A 12209-nucleotide genomic window follows, 5' to 3' on the forward strand; every position below is an offset into this window, starting at 1 on the left:
ACTCTATATTGTTTCATATAAAACAATTTTTTCTCCAAAAGGAAGCAAAAACGAGCAAAATTTTATTAAACTTTTTGTTTGAAATATCTCAAAGAATAACTCCCTGAAATTATATTACTTACGGTTCACCCTGTATATACATATAGCATGGCCATAAAGCCTGGACACATAAGGCAGGCATCTTTCCTTCTCTTTTTCACCTGATTCTCTTTATTTTTCCCCTTCCTCTACTTTATTTTTCCTTCTCTTCTTCCTCATATTTTTATCATTCTTTTTTTTTTGTCCTCTTCCTTTTTGTCTTTCCTCTTTATGTTCTTAAACTTATTCCATTTTCTTTATCTTTTCCCTTTTCCTTTCTTTTTTCTTCTTTCTCTCATCTTTCCTCTTTCTACTCATTTCTTCTTCCTTTATTTCTCTCTTTATCATTATTTCTGTTACTTATCTCTTACTCTCCTCCACTTCCCTATGTGTCCAAACTTTATGGGCATTATATAAACATCTTATTTATGAAATTATAAACACTCCATCACATGCATTATATATAACTAGAGAGCGGAATTTAGGCAAAAACCTATTTTTTTTTTCCTTGATACTGTTTTTCTTAACATCCTGTACCGTTTACATTCCAAGACGGATAACCTAGCAGTGAACAACACAATAGAGAAGTACCTCCAGGCCACCCCTTCTCATTCTTACAATCTTTCAATCTAAAATTCCAACTTTCAGTCGGCCTGGGTAGCATAGTCGGTATAGCGATGGCATTCTATGCTCGAGGTTGCGGGTTCGATCCCGGTCCAAGTTAATAGCATTTAAGTGTGCTTAAATGCGACAGGCTCATGTCAGTAGATTTACTGGCATGTAAAAGAATTCCTGCGGGACAAATTATTATTATTATTATTATTATTATTATTATTATTATTATTATTATTATTATTATTATTATTATTATTATTATTATTATTATTATATCTTCCTCTGTCTGTCAGCAATTTAACACAAACTCGCTGGGTTGTACCCGAATAAGCATTCTCTTACATTCCAAGACAGATAACAACCCCTTCCTTTTTTCTCTCCATATTTAAGTACAGCAGTGAGCGACACAATAGCCACAGTAGGTACTGATCATCTACTGTGAAGAGAATTATAGAAATGTGATTGGTGAATGAAAAACACTCTTATACTAGTCACATTCTTTAACAAAAAAAAAACCTATTTTTCATTTTATAGAGCCTAAATAAAGGAGTTTAAAAGCCTATTTTAGGCGTCTAAAATGCCACTTTTTAGAACCTAAAATTCCGCTCTCTATATATTTAACATGTAATAGGTTATATCTGTATTAACAGAAATTTAGGAATTCTGAAGGAAACAAATTCAGGCCATTACAAAATAATACGGCCAGCAAATTCTTTCAGCTTAATATCAAACCATTAAAATTGTTTGTCTTCCTGATAGCTTTTTTGTAATATGTAATTCGAGGGTTTTTTTTATTTTAGTTATTTAGCATTTATTCCTTAACATCCTAATCATACAGATAGATCTCAAGCACAAAATGATAATCCTGTCTCCGTCCAAATGTACCCTGTACTTGCTTAAATTCATTCATTTGAAGAAAATAATTTTACAAATTTAAAGTAAAAAATTCTATTCTACATTCATACTTTAATTGCAACATTTTCATCTTCATTAAAGATGTATTATATCCAAGCAACTCAAATTAATAAAACTATGTTTTCCCATTTTTTATTCTGGAATTCTATTTGAACTACTAACCTAGAGAACTATTCACAAATCTGATTAAGAGTGAGTATATTGAATTATGTACAGATACGGAAATAAAATTTGGAGCTCCCTTATTGTATGTTTTGCTTACAACACACTACGCAGTAAACAAGAGCCCCTATATATATGCTACTTGTGGACAGTCGTGCGAAATTGTTGCCTATATACAGGTGGACTCCCATCAAGACTCGCTCCAAATTTTAATTTCGTGTCTGTACATGTAAGATGAAAGTTTTACATATGGCATACAAGTTTTACTTACCTAACATTGCTGAAGAAATCACTTACTGTAGGTACTCATTATTACTCCTAAGACACAAACTTCAATAAATGTTAGTCCTATTATTGTCGTTAATTCGTGCAAAATAATTAATTGTTTTAAAATAAACATACTGTACCGTGAAATTTTGTTCACGTTGTTGCCATATGTAATACTTTCATTATTTATGTCAGTATTAGTAGAAAAGTGTTTATTGACACCACCATGTTAATAAAATTGTGTGCATTGTTGGTCCTCACGGAATTGACATTGTTTCACTATCTCATCTTCTCTGCTTGAAATGTTGTGTAGCTTATTAAACAAAAAAGTGTGTCTGTTTTGCACAGTTGACGTCTTTTTACAAACAGCATTTCCTTTTGTTTAATATGAATGTTGGGTTGAAAAGTTAAATTTACTGACGCATGTTTAAATTGTGTATGCGTTAATACTAACAGCAAGTAATTTAATATCAATAATTTTAACAGCATGAATGATCACATCGGCAAAACTTCCAACATTAATTAACTAATTGTCAAATTCAGAATATAAATTTTAAACAAAATGTGTGAAATTTAGCTGTTGTAATGTTAGTTGCTATGTTTGTTATATAGTCTATAAAATATGTTATGAACATATAGGTATAATTTATTTTCTCATCTTACTTACTTAATAGAAATATTTTAGATAGGTACATTTTATTACTCGATAATCAGGTTCAGTAAAAGTTCCATAAATTTGTACTTTGTTAATCAATTGTATTTTTCATTTAACCTTTAATTTTCACTTAATGTGAACAGTAACAAGAATGGACAGTTCACGGTGACGAAATTATTACTAATCAAGTTCGGTCCACATTATTCAGAGACGACTCTAAAACTTGCGAGATCTTAAATAAAAATCATACTTGATAACTTTGATAACTATTCCCGAGAAAAAAATAATTTTTAATTTCTAATGTACTGGTAAGTGATGTAATAATGTAATAATGTAATTATTAGGATTTGACGAAACACTTATTGGAAACTTTATACTATTGCTTCATTTTATGCTACATCTGTTGCGACTATTTTGTCCCTCTTCTCCCCGTAGAGGTGAACTGAGTGTTGACTTAGGCTATATAACATCTTCGTTAGCAGTTAGAAATCACTGCAGCTCTGAAGACCACAGTATGGTGGTCGAAACGTCAACTTCTAGAAACCAATGAAGACGCGGCAAAAACCTGGAAACCTACAACATATAAATTATTAATTTGTTATCGATTTAAATTTTAAATGATATCTTCCTATTAAAACTAATGTAACAGAAATTGTTAACGCACACTAATACTTTAACCTAATTATCATGTATTATATTCTAATGATTCATATCCTAAATATCTTAATTATGAGGCTTGGTATATACATCTAGTTTAAGTTTCTCAAATTCTTCTCCATTTATATCAGACTTTAACAAATCATCAGTGACTTTCTTTGGGTTTCAAAGGAGAGACTCAAACAAGATTCAATATGTTCCTTCCCCAGAAGTGACTTTAATATTACAATCAAGGCAAGATGAATAATTACATCACAATATTTTATGTTGTGACGAAATGAAATAAAAGAAATAAGTAACATCCTCAATTTGCATGCTTTCTAGGTATAACGGTATGCAGCACTGAAGAATACTCTAAAAATGAAATTTTACAATATATCAAATAACAAAAACTACAATGAACCACTCATTAACATGCTAACACTCGATCTCTATGCTACACAGATCTTAATTTTTGTTAAAACTGGCATGCTAAAATAATGAAATGTATTCAGTATGCGCAATTTACATCGTGTGAAAAAATCCAAGGTTTATTTAGTTTTGTGTGACAAAAATTCAATAATGAAACCGGGGTTTAATACAAAAATTAACCAGAGCTTGAAAGGGAGTAGTCACATAACTAGCTGGATATGAATTAACTGATAGATCAAGGCTGTTTTTTTCATAGGGACTACTCTCATGACATATTAAATAAAGGTTATACTATGACATCAACATCGCCGCTATTCAAGTTGCTGTCCATACATTGCCAAGATACTGATTCATTTACATAGCATGTACGAGAAATTGTCAGTGCAAATTTGTCTTATAATTATAACAAATTATATTGTAAGTCATAATTGAAGGACTTGGTGAAAGAAGGGTTTATCCCACGTTTTTAACCTTCTGAGGAAAGGGATTCTTCTTCCACCAGGAAGGGAAACAGTGCATTGTGTTCCTCTTCTTCAATAACAAAAATAACTATGTTAGATATATCCAACAACAAAAAAAACTCGTGAACATACACACTAGATGGTGCCTGCAATCATATTTTGCAATAAAAAAATTGATGTAAGAATGAGATAGGCCCTTATTCCACCAAGCCCTTGAATTCGCAATAACAATACAGTAATGAATATTAAACAAAGTAATCTATACCTAAACTACTGGGAAGACATGTTAATTATTGCTTAACGCTACATAACTGTGAATCATTATTATACTTGCCTGTCGTAAGTAGGTCTTGTAAAGCTAATATTAGTAATAATTGATTATAATTCTTAATTTCATATAAAATATTGGAGAGAAATCACAAAAGTTACGGAAAATTATAATTCTTGAACAATTAATTATCTTTCGTAAATAGGTCTTGTAAAGCTGATATTAGTAATAATTGATTATAATTCTTAATTTCATATGAAATATTGGAGAGAAATCACAAAAGTTACAGAAAATTATAATCCTTGAACAATTAATTATCTTTCTCCAAGTATTTTAAAACTGACAATTTTACATATTGTATGCAAAAATATCGCTTAGGTTTAGAAGGGAATTATGCAGAACCGCTTCTGACATCATTGTTCCATCTGTTTGAAACGACATAGGGAAGATTAAAGTATTACATCGATGTGAAAGTTTTGCCTCCTGATGGTTTTCTCAGAAATTTTAATTATTAGTCATGTGACATTTAAGTGAAGTATTCCTACATCTTTCATAAACACACTGTTATTTTTCTACAAAGGTGTCGTTACTTTCTACCCATCTGCGCCATCTGTGAATTAATCGTTTTATTCGATCCCAGTGAAAAAGAAATCCTTATTAATTATTACGATTTCGGAGATCAGCACACATTTATTTCAGCTCATAATAGTGGACCCAGGTCTCGTCTCCTTTAACGATGCGTGACAGAAAAATATCCCTGTAATTTGCGTAACATTCCAAATGCTCCAAACAAATCTTTTTTCCTGGCCCGTTCTTGCTCGTTTGTCAGCATTTTCGGACCTATTGGAACCAAAAATTTTCTGCAACTAAGCTCCCTAATCTTAAGCTGATTTACTGCATCATACAATTCACGTGTTCAAACCAAGAAATGGATTCGGAACACCTCAAAATCTGTGCTTCAGTGGCTGGTCATGATAATATCTTTGAAAAATATTGGAGTGCAAGAGGTCAAATGACTTTATTGTCAAACACCTGGCATTAGAAAACAACAACAACAATTCACGTGTTGTGATAAGGCGGTCTTATTTGATGAGTGTATCTTTATGACCGTTGTTGGATTCTCTCACTGCCGTTGCTGGCTGGCCACTTCGAGACTTGTCAACGATGTTCTTTTCTCTGATCTTGAAGTGGCTCACCCAGTGTCCAACTGCCCTGATCCCTGCAGTATTTTCACAATACACATTTCTAATACGAGTATTGATCTCGATTGAACTAACTCTCTCCACAGTATGGAATCCAATTACAGCTCTTTGTTTTATACAGATATCGGAAACATTCACAATTTTGAACAGCAATTGTTTCGCTTTCATGTAACGTATCACATTGTCGCATTGGTAAAACTAGTGACATCTTGTGATCACCAAATGAAATTTGCAACATTATGGGTCACCAGATTTCAAAAAAAAAAAAAAAAAGAGGCATCACTTTGGTACAAAGTTATTAATCCTCATAATTGTCTTACTTATGTACAAAAAATATCTCTGAGATATAGAAGAATATTGTTATAGAGTCGTCTCTGAGGTAATTCCCTCGTTTAAAGAACGTACGAGAGTTTCGACAAAGTGTCTTATTGAATTCGTTTGAAAATTATTGCCTGCAATAAAATATCTATCTCAAATCTACATACTTAACACAGGAAACTGAAATAGCAAGAAAAGTCACTTAAGTTGAGACACACAAATATTTGTTGATCTATATACGGTATGGAAGCTAGAGTGACAGGCATATTCGTAAATAAACAATATGGCCGAAGATAGTTACAAAATTAGAAGTTTCTAATTAACTTGATTCGAAAGTAATTATTCAAAACAGTTAATGGTTTTATATGGTGATATAATTTTTCTATAACAGTGTCGATATTTTCTCCGGCACGCTCTACAGGCAGAAATAATAGGAGGGGCTCACAACAAGAATAACTTGCCTATGAGATAAAACTTCGCATGTGCGGACTTCTCATGCACTGCCACCGTGATCCTTAGCTGGATTTATTTTCGCGTGCACATTCCAGATCAAATCAAGAATTTCCCTTCGTACTCCAGTTATACACCTTGCATATACGAAGGTTAGGTTTCTTTAGTTTAGGTTTTTATTAACGAAGTCCGCGCATGCGCAGTTTGATCTCACAGCCAAGTTCTTCCTGTCATGAACCGCACGTGAAAGATCGAAATGTCGCCATTTAATTGACCAGAGATTCGATCAGGTCAGTATTCAAGAAAGAAAAATATTGGAATTAAATTCTTAAATATATTCGTCGCAATTAATAAAATTGTCATGTATTATTTTAGTATATTTTTACCTCCATCATGTCCTTCACTTACTTTCCTAAATATAAATACAGTGTTCTATTTCATTGTATTTTCATATATATTTTTACACACAGGAAAAATATAAGAAGTATGAAACCAATTACAAAGTTTCATATTTAACTGTAGTTTTCAATGTGTAATACTCTCAATAATACATTGTTTATTGGTAAAGGTAAAGTTTGATTATTTGTGTTTAATGGTAAAATAGTCGTATACTCATGTCGTCTATTATATATTATACATAAACATGGACGAATGCAATTGAGAATAATTCCTTTCAACCCGCATTCAAATTAAACCACAAAAAAAGTACTACATAATAGTTTAAAGTAATTGCTTCAACTTCTATCTATAAGCCTGCACAAATATTCTGGTGCTTCTCCAATATGTATGTATTATGGTTTTTGTTCTTTGTGTGTGTGTGTGATAGTTCATAAATAACAGATGGAACTCATGAATGTAAGATCACCCTACATTTGTACAGCTGGGAAAAATTCTTAGGTTGGCAGCAGCAGCTGAAGAGAAAGACTGCAACAGTTTATTCAACAGTAGGCAGTGATATTCAAAATATTGAGAATTCAGAAGGCCATCATTTTTAAATAAATGCAAATATATTGGTGGAGTGAATTGATATAGATAATATGAGAATTCCATGGAAATTATTTCACATGTTTAAAGCAAAAGGAAAAAACGTAACTAATGTGAATTTTATATAAATGAGTCAAAGAAGTACTGTTCTTAAAAAAAGGCAGCTAATTTTTCTTCTTATATGTGTGTTCATACAAACTCAGAAACTTTTAACAAGAATGAAAATTTAACAATTTCAGTGATGGTCATTCAGTGTGTCCGTAAGTAATATGTACTATTGTCTGTTGTAACGACTCTAAGCGTGGGTCCCTCTGCAGATTTTATTACGAGATAAACAAAAAATCGATTTTTGATTATGACGTTTCTTTAATTTGCTCTTTTGAACGTGCAAGGACAAATCTAAATGACATCAACAGATGAATTAACTTCAAACCTGTGCTTGTGTTACGCTTGAAGAATTTAGGTGGGCACAGAAGAGCTGGAAACGCGTGTGCTATTCACTTTATTCGGATTATACTTGGATAATGAAGACATTTAATGTATATACAAGAGAAACTATTAATTCAATCAATTTACATGATGCAAAGAGGCGCTGTTAATATTTTTATTCTGCAACAAATACGACATGCTTTCAGAGTAATGGATGTTTGGTTTATGTTGTGCAGAAAAGTGAAACAATATTTCGCATTTAATCGACATTATTAAGATAATCTGGTTCTGCAAGACAAATAAGATAATTAAATGTGTTGTGAACAATGATCAAAGTTGGAATATTGCTGTCAATATATTGAAACGCAAGCTTCTTCCCTTACAATTCAAGGAATGAGAAAAAAAGACTTAACTATTTTGTGTAGTAAATTAGCGTCAATTTATAAAGAAATGTGTAACGACCTCTGCTTCTAAAACCTGAATCATAATGAGAATGTTAATTTTATATCTGTTCGAAACAGTTGGAACTAAAACCCAACAAAAATCATGACAAATTATAAGTAGTGGTAATAAGTTATAGTATTTCATAATAACCTGTGTAAAACTGGATAAATTGTACGTTAAGTTATAAATTATACGGAAGTAAAAAAATTGCACGTAAAAACAGTCCTATACAGTATTAAGGAACTGTCCGACACATCATTTGAATATATACCGGTATAACAATTGAACAAAACCTTCTAAAAAAATTGCATTTGTAAATGTGCTACTTATTATCTTCATAAAATAAAGCATATTTTTTTTCATAATCTGGAGAACAATTTTATTTCTCTGGGAGTGCAATAAATTATAATTAAATTGTAACACGTTGTAGTTCCATTTCGTGATTAATTTCAAATTGTTTCATTTTTATAAAATGTACAGTACCCAAAACAGTTAAGTAAATGAAGAACGAGCATTTTAAATGTGCTAAGTGGTAATTTTTCTAATTTAATTTTATTCGATCTAAGGGAGGAACATCCATGTGAGAATATCATTTGTTTTTGTCGTAACTCAACTATAAATAACTCATTCATGCGCCAAAACACGGTGTTGTAGGTATCTCAACATGTATTTCACAGTGCTTTTTCATCAATATCTTACAAAGTTATTTTTAAAACTTAGCACATTTAGAATACTAGATCCTCAATTAATAATATGAGTCAATAGGTAAATTATTTTTTTCAAAAACAGTTTTTCCTAAACGTAATTGATATATTTGTTGGAAATACTCATCTCTTGTTATAAAAGTGTATTGGGAGTAATAGTTAACTTTATTTAATACGAGTACATATACAGCCATTTTCATATAACATTGGCATTAACAATATACTAACAAGAGAAACTGACTTGGCAGCAATAAAGCCAATTTTTGAACATAACTCATAACGTGTAAATAATAGGTATTTAAAACTTTTAATTCATATGAAAAATGTTATTGATTTATTTTAGTTTAGTTAATGTGATATATGTTACCATTATTACAGTTTCGTGGTTACCTAGTGCATAAATTTCTATTAAAATGTAATTATTGTGGCTCTAATAATTCTTGCAATGATTGGCGATTTTAATGAAAAGCAAATTTCAGCAAGCAATTAAATAAAATCTTACATAGTCAATTTCCCTATAATTTTGTTACAAAAATAATATCTTACTTATTACAAATAACACTTAATTATTGCTTATTTCATTTAAACATGTTATCAACATTTAATCAAATACATCAAATTAAATTTTGAAAGTTTAAGTAAACAAATACATTTGAACCTTAATATTCATAATCATATTCGCAATAAAACCCAAAGTCAGGATCATCAAAGGAAATGAAAATTTGTTTGCATTTATTGTGTTTTTTTTAATAATGGACTCGCTTCTGAGATTAAATATCACAGAACAATTATTTCTAAATTAATATGCATTTCACAATAATCGAACATTTGACATTCAGAATGTTTCATCAGTGAAGATTATTTTGCAAGGAACTGCTTTTCTTACTTAAAATACTCGTATAAGAAGCTGTGATCAAATTTTAACATGATTTTATAAAATTGTTTTTATTTTCGCCCTTCTCATTACATACCGTACTTTTTATTGTTAATTTTACGACTTGCATCAGATTGCGGTGCAATTAATGTATATAGGTGAGTGCAAATGACGTTTTCAGTACTCAGATCGTAAAGTGGTTACTTTAGAGACAGATAACAGTCCGTAAAATGAATGTTATAGGAATCAATCCTATAAAGTCCTCATGACAACACTTTATGGATTGAATTTTTCGTAACCACAACAACACATCATTCAAGTGGCTGCTTTTGTAGAATAAAATTGATATCAGAAATACACTCTAATAAATAGAAGGCCATGGCGTGCCAATATGAATAAATATTGAAAACAAGATTAAATTTTAGTTTAATAGTAGTTTTAGAAACCGCTGTACGGACTGAGTACCAAAGAATATTGTATGTAACAAGTACGTGAAACCTTCAGATGCCTCGTATGATATTATGGACTAGATTTCGCCTCGTCCATAAACATCAGTACTCTTCCGCTAAAGATACGTTTTACATATTGGTTACATAAATAACTATATGGGTCTTATGTGGTTAATGACAATATTTTAAACATAGATTGAGAATGTTCAATAATTCATATTCCCAAAACTGTGTATATACGACCTGAAGAAGCTGTGTTCTGATTGGATACCCATCCAAACCTGAAAACCACAATGATATTTCTCAAAATACAAGTAGAATGTGAACGTTATTCTCTCAAAGAATAAAAATATTGAGTTCCTTGTTGGTAGTAATTCACACGTATAAAATTATTTAAGGGAATATCACAATTATGAGAAGAACTTTGATTCCTAAAAATTAATCATCGGAGAAATTCATCGAATTAAATTCTTGAAGTAAACAGAATTAGACGATTTTCACATCCTAAAGATGAATACAGTGACAGATAAAATATATTTATATTTATTTTATGTACATTTTTATGCTGATGAAACTTGCGATTCTGCTATGTGTGATAATTAATTAAATTGTGAATGCATTGATTTCTACGACTTCTTTAAGGAATTACACAATGTTGGTCAAAAAAATCGGAATTTCTTATACTCCGATAACAGAGATATCTGCACACTTTTCATGCCACTAAATAAATCTTACAACTTTTTGTCAAAAATGATTCAGAAAAGGTATTGTATTGTAAGAATGTTTTGTATTTGTGCTGTGTATGATAATTGTTAATTATTGAAAGATGAAATAAATTAGATTGTCTATTATAAATATAGCCTATTATATTAAAGATATGATCGCCATGTGACATCAAAGATTATTGTGTACAGCAAGAAGAAACTTATTTACAAATATGGTATTGTTACTGATGAAGTTTTTTTCATTGTGTTTTAAAAAGACGTGTGTATGTGTATGTTTATGAAACGTATGTATGTTTGTGGAAGAGTAATGTGAAAATGGCTGTGTACATATAGATTATAAGTATACAGTAACTTGTAGAACAATTGTACCAATAAAAGTATGTCATGTGCTACATTTAAAACTTAATTTCCCACATTATTGCAATGCTTTTGGTACTCCCTCATTACGTATGAATTTTTGTATAAATTCTTTTGACACTAAAAAATTTTTAGGTTGTCACGATGTGCGTGACTTCAGCACCATCTTACAAAAATGGTAAATTTTGGCATATCTGTCTTTTTAATCTGTCTGTCTGTCCACAATCGTTTCTCCTGAGTTGTTCATGATACGAATCTATTATGTTGCACGTGAAAGATATAGTAATCTTTACTCAGAAAATAATGAAAATATTGAAGAAACAAATTAGTGCAGTAATTTATCTGGAATTTCCCTTAATGAATTTCATCTTGACTTTTTTCGTACGTAATAAATATATAAGTAAATACAGTAAACAAATATTACTGTTAGCGTATACCGCAGGTCTCCAAAAAATAGTTCTTTCAGAGAAATCACCATCAGCAGATTCATGCCTCCTATAGATAAAGTAATCCTTAATACGAGTAACATGCTAAACATTAAGTAACTGAAATTACTTTCACAAATTAATTTAAACAGTCATTTATAATACACAGTAAAAAGTGGCACATGTACTAAGTCATCAGCTAATCTTCGTATGTAGAGAACATACTTAAAGTCGTCTGCTTGGCATCTCAGGTGACCATAAAAGATCCAGAAAAAAATATACAATAGAAAAACATCACTATAAAGAAGGATAACCTGTGGCCGGGAGGAAAAAGGTCTTAAGTAAAAATTTTATACTTT

The sequence above is a fragment of the Periplaneta americana genome, chromosome 5 (assembly GCF_040183065.1).
Source record: "Periplaneta americana isolate PAMFEO1 chromosome 5, P.americana_PAMFEO1_priV1, whole genome shotgun sequence".
Lineage (NCBI taxonomy): Eukaryota > Metazoa > Arthropoda > Insecta > Blattodea > Blattidae > Periplaneta > Periplaneta americana.